General features: G+C 40.5%; 1 protein-coding gene across 8 annotated transcripts in view; it reads left to right on the plus strand.

Moving 5' to 3' along the window:
* The window catches only part of LOC111253993 (semaphorin-1A-like), a 99,335-nt gene that overhangs the window by 40,885 nt on the left and 45,485 nt on the right, over window positions 1–12,965 (plus strand). The gene's annotated exons all lie outside the window — the stretch shown is intronic.

The raw sequence follows: 12,965 nt of genomic DNA on the forward strand, positions 1-12,965 counted from the left end.
TTAGTATAAGTAGACATTCAAAGTTATAGAAGGAGAACAAACATAAGCCATTTCTTAATTATATGCTACAACTATAACACATAGTTAGGTAAGGAACGTCTTGTAAAGTGAGACAGACGATTACCGAATCTGAAACATCTAAAACCTATGGATTCTATATCTGTATCGCCTTGTAAGCGATTTTTCTGGCCCAGGTCAGGGCCATGATTGCTCTTCCTGTTCATGTAATTACAAGCGATGAGTGTGTGAGCCACTATATGTACACTCGAAATAGCTCAGAAGTGACATGGCCAGGACTTTTACGGGAAGTTGACGGGAAGCAAGTATTTTCTATAGCAACCGAATTTCAGAAGCCATATCCTTATAGTAATAGCAGCTACAGCCAATTGGCGGAGGAACGTTGAATCTGGTTGAAAATCGGAAATGTGTATGGGACGGTCGAATACTGCCAAACGCTGCTCTGCATTAATTATCATTTTTTATTCATGTTTAAAGTACTCGTTCTAAACAGGCCTATTTGGATCATTTCCAAACAGCCTCACTTTTATTTTCGTTATAAATTTTTTTCGTTATTTTTGTTGTTTGATGACTCGATCACTGTCTGCGTGCTTGCGTTGTCATTTGTATCAAACCGACTCACCTTCCTCAATCGCACGCGGATCATTAAGCTCTATAAAAGTCTTATGCCGCTGAGCTGTTACAAAGCGGCTCGACAATGTGACCTATGAGCTAAGCGTCCTGACTGGACAGCGGAAGAAATTGCCGTTTCAGTAGTAGTAAATGCACCTTCGATACTGTCCTGTTTTAGAACAGCAGTTGACAATAACCGCAGCGTCACATCCTACATTGTCGTCGTCGCTAGCGTCGCCGTTATGATGACGTCACTTCCGCCTCCGAATGGCCAAACGCGCAGCGTCGCACGCCCGATCATGCGTCGGCCATATGACACATGCCTCTGATTCTACTCGGAAGTTTGTCGCCATCCAACCGAAAAACCTTTTCTTGCCACTTCTGCGCTGGCCCAAGAGTCGAACAACAGCCACAGAACGCAGCTGGCAGTAATGGCCGTCCAACATTCACTTTGCCGGCCACGCTGCTTTCGATATCCTGATACCCGTTCCAGACTCAGACTCCTGTTGCCATTGCTGCTGCTAGCGGGCTGGAGTCCTCGTAGACTTACTGGCTGTACACTAAAGCGGTCTGGGTATTGTGAGACGATAACAGCAAAAAAAAAAAAAAAAAAGAGGAGCCGAAGCACCGTATGGACGTAGCAGCCTACGTCGACAAGAGAACAGTGTCATTTTCGAGGCAACATTTTTTTTCTCTTTCTATGCCAGTTTTTTCGTTGGCCCTGGAGGTTTCTCACTGCCTTTCGTCGTATGACAAAAGGCGTCCTTCGTATTATTTATATAAAAAGATGGGTTACGAAAGGAGGACGAAGAAGAAAAATAGACCTTTTTTCGTATATTGTGATAATGGCCCCAGAAAGGCTTCGGGTAGGGTATGCAACCTTGTAGGACGCTTTGTTGTGATGTTGTCTCTGCTGTGAGTACCGCTTGAGGAATGCGTTATTGCGCACCAGTGTTGAGCGTAACGATTCTCAGTCTTTCTTGCAGAGCAAGAGACGTGTGTAGTGTTCTGAAGTTAGCAAATGGTTTTAGTTATATACATAAAAACAGCTCCGCATATATATCATCTTGAAATTTTGATATACTTTTCCTCCGGATTTATATTGCCATAGAACTGTTTCAGATTTCTACTGCCATCAACGATTGCTCTGTGGAAATACTACGTAAGCTTTTCTTACTTTCATCATATTTCCGCAGGTTGTCAAAATAAAGAAAACAGTTAATTTACGGAGAAAATCTTACGGTTCTATGATGCATCCGATACGTAACTTTTTAATATGAATTTCTCTCCGAGATCGTCAACGGCGGGAGGCGTAATCAAGATTTTGACAGGAACTGAGCAGAAATCGCCAAGAGAATAAAAGAGGAACCAAGCGTGTCTTGGGAAACGAAATCTGTGCTTTGAGTTGAGTGAATAGGTTTTGTGGTTTTGCCCCTAGGCGAAGTGGACAAGAAATATGAACGTAGTAAAATATATCAAGTGTCTTTTCAGGGAGCGAAGGTAACGGCCAAATGATAAAAACTCAAGCCAAATGGTCCATCTCGTTCTAATCGGTGATTAAATCTTTTTATCGAGGACATTATGAGCTATACATCTAGCTCAAAACTTTATTATAGCTATTATACACCTCCCTATGTGGACTTTATTGGGCTGAAGATCATAATAACTTTTAGAGTGCTTCTTCAGGCGTTGTACCAAGAGAACTTCAACTAATCTACACTTATCGCACATACGTATAATCTCTGTTGTGTCTGCCACCTCGGCAGAAATCTAGTGATACTACATTAGTCACTTTTATTCATACATGGCAAATAGCAAAATGATAATAATTCCTTTTTGACAAATAAAAAATAAAAATAATGAAGCCGAAAACATTTTTTTTGCTTCAACTTCCAGCTAGCCAAAAATTAATAATATCCCACAAAAGATTAACTGAAACGGAAAAACCACAATGAAAATTGATAAGTCGGCCTTGTATAGGTGGCTCGTTTGATCACCAGACAACGCTCAGTTATTTTCCTCTTAATTAATTGAGCTCAATTGAACTTAAGTAAACACTTTTACGTTCCATAAGCAATGTTTTGTTATTGGTCTCTATCACCCAACAGACAACGACGGTTCAGTTTCGCATGATTTAACCTTGAAAACCCTACTGGTTTAAATCACGCAACAAAAGCTACAGAAAAAAACAAACCCTTTCAATATACTTCAAGCAAGTCTCCTGTTCCTAGCAAATAAAAGGCATCCCTGGCGGCCTCGTACCTAACCGATGGTATGATTAAAATGAGATCACAGTAAAAAAATCAGTCGGACTCTAAGGGCAACATTGTCTCTGTGTTTAACGTTTGCCTCATCAGTGCGCCCTCGTCATATAATTAATTGTTCTTTAGGGTGAGAGATCGTTAATTAGAGTCAAGGTCTGATCCCTTAAGCGGGCTGCCATGCAGCTAGGTTTAGGTCTCTGCTCTTACCGCCATGCCTGGTCTCTGTTTTGCTCCTCATGAACAAATGCAAACGAATACAGAGCAAAAACCATAGCACACAAAGTCGAACCGCAAATGGCTATGTAGGGGGTATGCCTGTGCTATAGCTCTCATAGCAGCAGCAGCAGCAGCAGTATTTCCGTAATGGTGTGGGAGACACTGAGCTCGTCACTGTTTCGCAGCCCAATTGAAGCCATGCTCTGTCGTAAAGACAGCAGGGGGGAACTAGTCACTTTCGATTCACTTCGGGCAGGTAAACGAGAGAGATAGAAAAATCATTTGCTCACTGATGCAGGAAACAGGAATGCCACAAAGAATTACGAGATTGTGAAACTCGGAGCTAGTTGCTTGTTATCGCAAAGCTCGGGCCAATACAAGAAAGCGATGAAGGTCTCACGTTCGGAGCTGCCAAATGGGTGCGGATGTATCTATAATAGTCTGAATAGGGGGTCATCGATAGCTATACATTTTGTCGATCAAAGTTTATTTCGCTTGTCATACTCCTATAAAACAAGGGATTGAATATGGAAAACCCTAATTGCGCAAAAGCGGTTATCATATGACAGACAGTACAAGTATGTCATGATATGGTCTTTTTTCTTATGGATATGGCGTGTGTATAAGCTCTAGCAGCGTAATGTTGTGCTTACATAGACTGACAAAGGACGCTCATGGAAGCATAAGCACAGTGCACATACGGGTAAATCAGTAGGTATAAAAACTTCTTAAAAAGAAACAAGCATTTTTGATTTCGGAAAAACGATATGGTAGACTAGCGGTGGAATCTAGAAAAATCATAAAATTAAATGAATTAAAAAAAAATTACGTGTACGTATTAGAACGTACAGCGGACATTATTAATTTTTATATTCAATATTATTAATATAAGATTCATATTTGTTAAATCTTACTAATGAAGGTAGATTAATAATGCCTGAATGATACAAAGAAGGCAATCTGCTGTACCAATAACGATTTGACGATAGTTAAAAAAAGATAGCTTGGTACAGCATATTTTACAGACAGGTAGTACTATGTTTGTGTTATTACAGCTGACAATACTTCTACTTTTTATTGTTTTTCCCAGTCCCAAAAAGGTGGATTTTATCTGATTAGGAGATAATCTCAACGACATTTGCGATCATGTTCTGCAACTGCTATAAATAATTTTGAAGTTGCTCTGCGGATATACATACATATAGCGTTCGTCATTATTTTACGACTGTACATTTTATTTGACTTTAATTATAAATATATATTTCATGATGTCGTCGACGAGCTTCCATTCGACCAGGAGGTTTGTGAAGAGTGTACGTTTAGGCGCCTAAATTTAGAACCTGACAAATAGCAGCCTTTTTGAATGATGCCTGCGGAGCTTTCCTACGCTTTCGCATTGCGTTTATTTGCGAATCTTTCAAATAATATTCCCATTTATGCTCGATTTTATTCAGGATGAGATAGCAGTCACTTTGGAATGGAACAGATCGCACGTTTGCAAGCGTATCTACAACTATCAATTAAAAATCTCATGTAATTAAGAACGACTTCAGTAGACACGCTGTTGTATCCTTCATCGTAGCTAACCAAGGCCAAGATGACTAGTTCTATTAAATTATAATGCTTGTGCATGCCAATCAGCAAGCCAGTTACTTTCTAGCGTCTTCGTGAAGTAGCCCCTTCCCCGCTAAGAGCTTCTCTCATTTGCCTCCCTTAGTTCGGAGCGACCGCCGCTCAGTTCAGATTCATAGTAGTTGACTTCATAAAAATCCACCCAGTCATATAATCGATGCTGATACGCACGCACTCATAATGCAAAGTAAATTGTCTGATTTTAAAAATGTCAGACTTCAAACAAGACGGCGTATATACATATATATAGAGTAGTACGCATGCATCTGTATCCACCGCAGGCTGAGTTAATTCGCTTTCTGTCAAGCGTGATGAGTGTCTAGTAAACAAACTTAAATTTGTAGACGGAGCTATTTCTAATGTGCTGTTGTGATATGTTTTAGGGCATATGCCTTTCCAGGGCCATCAATCCAGGTAGCCAATTCAAAGGTAAAAATTCTCTATATCTGCACTTCTACGTAAATTATTTGAAAAGCTAGTTTGCAACGCTGCTAGACTCGTGGGTCCGAACTACTATTCTTATACTAACAGACGGTGTTGAACAAGAACTATAAAAACGGAATTTCTCCTAACAGTTACACTACCAAAATATGACAACAATTTCCTGCGAATTGGCGCCCCATAAATAGGGCGCCAATTCGCTTCTAGGCGCGTTTTCTGCATTGTGCGCTTAGATTTTTAAAAGCACAAAGTTTTGTTTTCAGATGTATTTGATTTTACAGAAAATACGAGGCTCATATAGTAACTGTGATCAGCCTCTATTGGTAACTAACTATAAAGTAAAACAGCTAATTCAGAGAGCGTATCACAATGGCACCCACTTGATTGAGCTGTGTTTTGTCTAGGAGCACCGTAATGTCTGTGGAATCTTCCATGGCGTGGCCTGCTACTTTATATATAAGGACAAGCCAAATTTTAACTCAGACGCCGCGGTAAGCTAGTTGGAAATTTTTCCACTCAGAGCTCCAGTCTACGACGTGTCCTAATCAAGTTAAGCTCATAGAAAAAGTAATCTTTTTATCTAAGTCGAAATTAATATCATTGTGTTATAGCTTACTTTTTCGGCGTACTTTTTTGAAAAGTCTTCCCTAGATTCAGAGAGTCGTGTGTAAGTTTGAGCATTTCCTATTAGCCCGATTCTGCCAACGAATTTCTAAACGTCTAGAATAACTAATGTGTAAAATTCACGACTAGTCATCGAGGTTTAAACCAGTGTCACTCCTGCGAAAAAAAACACTCTAAGGATAAATTTTTTACTCATACTTTCAAGTGATCCGAACTCTAACAATATTATATTCCGTAATATAATAATACATTTCTTAGGTTAATTAGAAATTTGAGTAAGAATCAGCAAATCAACAACCAGTTAGATACCAGCCAAATTGAGCTTCGCCGTCTTTCCCTCAAATGATAGCCCATACAACGATAATTACGAGCCGCTGCGAAACGTCGGTTAAAAAGCCAGGCACGTTCACAAATGCGTAGCGTATCAGTATACGTTTGAAGCGCACAAAAACTGCATCTTATATTCATATCTAGTAGCTTCAACACGTTTGGCTGAGTACCAATCCACGGGTGGAGAGGAAATCGTGGGGTTTAGCGTCCTTTTCCGAAAGTAAAAAATGTCACCGGTTATCAGCTAAAGACAGAGAAAGAGGGAATTGACAACAAACAGAATGAAAATGTTCGTAGCATTCAAAGAAGAAAACACAACGGTGATCGACGAGAAAATGTAAACATTAACGCTGATATCTCGTCGATTATTTTCACAAGAGCTCCGAACTCGCCTCTCTGCCAGGGATAACAACATGTACGAAATGGTGCAAAGGAAAAGTCAATCTTTTTTCAATACTAAATAATATTTGCCAACAGCAACGGCATTAATAACAATGATAACAACGACAATCTTTAACTAATCTTTGCGGCGGTTGTCCCAAATGGCTCGTTACCGGTAAGCGACTATTCGCTGGACAGATTCACTTATTTTACTTTATTTTACCGGGATCGGATTATTACCATTATGTACGTTTCACCGTATCTTCGGAGATTTTTGGTAAGTTTTACGACGCTCTAAAAGGGAAAAGCTGGGGAAATAGGGGGACGGCGGGAAAGGGACAGAATTTTTATGACGCAGAATGTAACAGCTCTGTTGGGCCGCATCGGGACTTCTTATTATTTTTTTTTATACACTGTATATATATTGTAGGTCAACAAATATAATTTGTTGGCCTACAATAGCGTTGGCAGCTGCAGTTAGATTAACTGGTTTCTATATATGATATCATATTTATTAATTAGCAAACTAGGTCCTTCCTTTGACGGTTAGCTGCTTACGACTGATTGACGAAAGGCCGAGAATACGATTATCGATAAATAGATGCATGAACATGTCGTTAAGCTGGCGATTGAAATTTACTTTCCAACGACGCAAGGCTGCGCCTGATGGTCGGGAAGACAAGCGAGAGGTGCGCGGTCCTATGGGGCGCGCCTGCGTGAGCTGTGGTGGCAGTCGACGATAGCACTTAGCGCAGCATTCCGTACTGTCACCACGGGGTAGAGACGTCAATGGCTGTAACAAAGGTGGCGAACTTAAGTGACAATAAAAGAGAGGCCTCGGGCGGCTAGTTACTTCACCCGGTTCGGACCGTGTCAGCGCTTAGCCTCGACCATGCTTCTCCATTATAGGTCTTCTCTGACAACCTCTCAACATACTAAACTTTCAACGAAAGCTGATAATAAAGCTAGCGTCATTACTTTGCGTTTTGGTACTAACTAATGAAATGGCATCGCCAAGCACTCGGTAATGTGAAGATAACTGATTACAAAGGTTTAAACAGTGAAGAAAAGACGGTGGCTTTAGGGACTACGAAGACGATGAAGGAGAGCGAACTCAATTCGATTCAGTTCAACGCAACGCCCCGGCAGGAACAGTATTCCATTACTTTTTATATTTATCACGCTCGACTGCCTCATAGCGAGCGCGTCATTCAAAGAACATCGGCTCGTCTGCGTCAAACGCAAATGGACCGAAGATATCTAGCCATATATATACATCTGCCTTTGGCCTGGTCTAGTTCGGTCTAGGGATTAGAGGCTTAGAATCGCAGCTAAATATATATATATATATATATAAATGACGAAACGATTATAATCCCTCTAGAAAGATCATCAGATGCGGCATTGTTGGCAGCAATGATGCTAGTGAAATGCATTATTTAACTATGAATCGCTATGGCCGTGTTTGCCCTTTGTGGAAACAATGGGCCGATGAAGCCCGACTGGGCTTCGAGTGGATTTTAACGAACTCAAAACGAGCACTCAGTATTGCTGTCTTTAGAATAATAGCAGTGATAGTAAAGTCCCTCTAACTAACAAGCGAAAACCGTTGTTTTGACAGACAGAATAGCGCGAATGGAAATGTTCGAAAGATCATGCCAATGGCCTATCTAGCGGATAACCGATCAGACTGCACACTGCTATACATTGCAATAGTAACATGAATTTTACTATTTCTCTTTTACCAGCAGACATATCAGTTACGAGGACAAGAACCATATCTTATAGGTTAAGCTATGCAGCTTTTGATGGGGTCATCAAACGGATTGCAAATAACACTTGTACATCATATATGAAAAGTTATATAGCGACACATGTGCTCATACCTAATAAGATGACCGTTCAATCGTTGATTGATAATATACCATTTTGTAAATTATATAAGACAGTGGGAAAAGGTGCTATATCGCTGACCCAGATCATCCTTAACACATTTACCGGACTATATCTTCAACGAAAAATGCCTATGAGTGTTCCTTCTCGTTTAAATCTGTAGAACACATGAGAAAAGCTTTGTATTTTTATAATTATGCGCTTGGTTTTTCGTTTGATCGTGAGATAAAGCGACCAAATCTGTGACAAGGTCCACTCTCTACCAAAATTCAGCTACGTCTCGATTTAGTAGCAGGCGTTCAGTCGCTCCCTTAGTTAAAGCTGTGACGAGGTCACTTAAGAAGTAACCTCCCCTATCTTTCACCTCTCTAAATAGATAACTTCCGTTATCCACAAAGATTGTGTAGTATGTACCACTGGAAAAGACCGGTCATAAAAAAATACAATAACGTGGGCCCAATGGGTTGAAATTGCAGCGTAACCTCCGTTGAGTTTAAGCAAGGATATAGCGCTTTTATCTGCCTTTTCCAGCGAATACGATTCTTATTGTTTATAGTATTGTTATTATTTATTTCGATTTCACCGCAATGCGCTGTTTCATCGCAAATCTACCGCTAGACGTTAGAAGCATTTGTGTCTAATTAGATAGACAAAGCCTAATTTCCACCAGGGTTTAAATACCGCAAATGGAAGGCATATTTCATGATCGTTTTTGTTCCAAAAGCCATAGATAGAGGAAGAGCATAAGGGAACACGAATGTATATATGCGCGACTATATGGCTGTCCAGAAGCTGCCAGAGTACTAAGACAACTATGTAAAAAACGAACGAAGCCATCTTGTTTCTTACTCCTCTATTGTACACCATCATTTTTGCTTAATTAGCTCAAAGTTATTCGATTTCGATGTTCATTAAGGGCTCGCAGGAAACAGCCTAATAGTAGGTTGTCGAAAAATGTTTGCCAGATGCATAACTTCAAAATCATATGTCTCAAGTAATACAAGTCGTGTCGACGTTTGTGCCGCTTAAAGGCTGAGGTTTGACAGTATTGGATCTGCTAAAATTCTTGCAGTGTCCTAATAAATTGTTTGGAATCAACAATTTATTTGGAAGAACCTAATAAATTGTTTAATCGCCACATATTAAAACAAACGTAATAATACGTTTCTGAAAATCCAAGTTAAGGCAGATCTTAGATATTTATCTAGCTGATCGGATCAGTCTGACACATCAAGCGTGGCCGAAGCCTTTTACTATGAAAATTACGAGACAAACCAAGTAGCCTAGATTGAGCCTGTTATAAAATTGATTAAGGAATCGTACACTGAATTGTCTGCAAAAGACGCGCTGTTCGTAAATACATATACTTTGATGCTTCAGTTGAACGCAAAGCTATAAAACGAGAAAAAGAAACAACATCTATTATTGCTATCGTAAATAAGATCGACACAAATCTGCAGATTAAAAAGGGGCGATTGCTGGTGACTTTAACATTTAGTAGAACAAAGTCCGTTTTTAAATGACTCTTCCGTATCTAGCAGCTAAGCTTATCGTAAATAGAGACAAATGATTATAAGGTTATCACTTTATTTCGGCCCAATTACTTCCTGTCATATATAGATACACCGATTTTAACTAAAGTACATTTCTATCGTTTTAGAAAATATGACAAAACAATAAAAACAAGTGAGTATACGTAAAAACATGACATTTATTCTTTCGATGATTGCTTATTCCCAGGTTGGTTGGGGTAATAGCTGAGGGTCTCCATAAACCAAGGGACTTCATTCCATTGTGGGTTGTGGGCATCGCCTGAAGTGCCACCTAACTTCAGTAGAAAACGTGTTTACTAAGTAAAGCTCGATCCATTTTTGAGATAGAAAGGCTATCTCTATATAAGATACGTTTCTGTGGCAATATTGTCCGCTGAACAATTAGAAATAGATCGACTGGCAAGCCAACTGGAATTGGCGCTTATGTTAAGAACTTCCCACTACTTTTAGTCGTTAAGCCGGGCTATATAAGACTTCGTTCAAAGCGCTGTTACAATTCCTACAATGTGACTATTGCTATAAATGGACCAATTGTTTAGTACAATTGAAAAGTGCGTCACATAAATTGTCTTTTTCAACTCTTTGTGGCATGATGCGTTTTAAGGCCATAAGACTCAGTCAGTACTGTAACTTAGAATTACAATTAATCAAATAAAGAAATAGATACTTTCAAGCTAAACTTTCGACTCTGGAGTTTTAATCGACCCCCTGAGTACGACTGTCAAGCGACCGCTGCGATTTGTATTACTAAAAATTTGAATTATTAAAGGTTCTTTACAAAGGTTCAGCATCAGCTTCACTAAATGTCTGCTTGACAGCGCCCCTAATAATCGTTTGAGTCAAACTAGCTACTATCGAGGCCATTATTCCACTCAATATAAAAAAGTTTACTTTCGTTATCATTCTGTAGACAGTCCAACTGCTCAATCCACTATTTTTTACTACGATTGCTACTTTTACTACACTGGTAAAATTGTACTACGAGGTCCAATTCAAGGTTTGGAAAATTGATTGTCGTAAATACTTGGTCCCATTGACGCCGTTTCGTTGCGTCGGTTTCCTGGTTTGTGTCCCTGCGCTTTCCGAACTCAATTGTCATCTCCTGATGGACGGTGGGCTGGGCTGGGCTGGGCTTGGCTTGGCCGTGCTTGACCCGATCGGCGATAGGCAATTGAAAATGCAAATTCTATGCAAAAAAACTCCTTTAGGGCTTCGAGAACGCGTTGCTGGCGAACGATGCCGACGGTCTCGCGCACGTAACTGACATCGCAGTCAGAGATGTCGATGCTATCGCCGTCCCCCTTTCCTGCCGTCATCCTAGCTCTAGAAATAGAAGTACTAGTGTATCGTTTGAATTCGAATACATTAACGAGCGACGGAGCGCTGGCCATCGGAGGCAATAGGGGGTAAAGTGTAGCTGAGTCGCTGTATGCCGTGGTGCTTGACGGAAACGTGACTGAGCGCCTGGCGATAGATTGCACTAAGAGTCTTACTATTTACTGGTTCTAGCCAGGGCTCGTCCGTTCTAATTAAATAGATTTGCGCCCGAGGCCAAAACGGATTCTCCAGCATTCCTCGTGCAATCGTCTTAATAAAATACACAGCCTTTATAAGGGCTATTGTTGCTCGTGCGTTTTCTAGGTGCTCATGCACTCGATCAGTAGATGGTGCGATCGACAAACAGACCTAATGTTTGTAGCTGAACAGTGTCATATAGATCTGTGTGGGAGGCACATGAGTAGAAAAATGACGCAGAAACGAGAGAGCTGACTTCCTTGGGTGACTGGTATTTAAAGGAATTACGGAATGCCCAAGGGAGTATTTTGTATTCAAGCTTAAGCATTAGAATGACTTCTACACCAACGTTAACTGACTACGGGTGTAGAATAAGGGGGTGCCAACAGTTGAGGATGGTTATTCTCCAACGTTGCTGGATATTCGAAAAAGATGTGGAACTTTGATATGGTTTCCTTACGAAATATGGTGGAAGTGGTCAGTCGCAAAAGCTGATTAGAAATTACACTTAAATGACTACCGCCAAACCAGCAGGCAAGAGAAGAAGTACACCGATTGTCGACAGTGACTTTATCATAAATAAATCACGTTTTCTGGTTAAGTGAATTTTCACATTCAGAACCCTGTCAGGCATTTAATTAGATATTTTATGGCTTCCGGTACGAAACAAACGTGTACTTACATCCAGATACGAACGTGGAACATCTTATAGTGTTCCCAATATACTGACAGACAAACACATTATCTACTAAGATATCAACGGGACTATCTTCGTGATGGTTAGTTTCGAGTCTCGGCGCTGACACAATTCGGTTCGCGCTAAGAGCTAGCCGTTTGATGAGATGCCCAACGGCTGTATGTCGGACATAACCTACGAAACATGTCCTAATCAGCTTAATATTTCGAATTGCCTGCTTGAAAATAATGGCATTTGCTGGATAACGTCGAAGCTGACCCTTAGTTGACATTGTCAAGGATCGATTAGCTGACGGTGCCATTACGGTGAACTTTACCTTTGGAATATTCATTGTCTCCCGTCTCTTTTACACGTACGTTTCAACTGTCTCTGACGCTTGGCAGAGCGATAAATGCTGACCTTGAGTAAGTTGGACAAAAACCGCGAAAGCGTACCGCGAAGAAGTGAAGCAGTTTTGTTCACCTGTAGCATTGTCTGTACGACAGGCCAATACACAGAAGGACGACACAGGCGTTGTATGTTTACGTGTCTTTAAGCATCGATGCGATGAATTTCTAGGAAGTTTCTGTTAAGATGGTTTTTCGAAGTCGCACTTATATAGATTCGGTCCACAGTAGGAGCTAATAAGGAGTTGTAATCGATTGTTAGACTTGTGCTTGTCTGTCAACCAACAGATAGTTCAAATGACTCTGGTTCGAATCCACGCGCGTGCACACTTCACCCCGCGGCGGTGGCCACCCTCGTGATGCAAGGCCTTATGCCGCTTTCAAGCGTTTCAAAAGTTTAAGG

This window comes from Varroa destructor, unplaced genomic scaffold (genome assembly GCF_002443255.2).
Source record: "Varroa destructor unplaced genomic scaffold, Vdes_3.0 BEIS01000007.1, whole genome shotgun sequence".
Lineage (NCBI taxonomy): Eukaryota > Metazoa > Arthropoda > Arachnida > Mesostigmata > Varroidae > Varroa > Varroa destructor.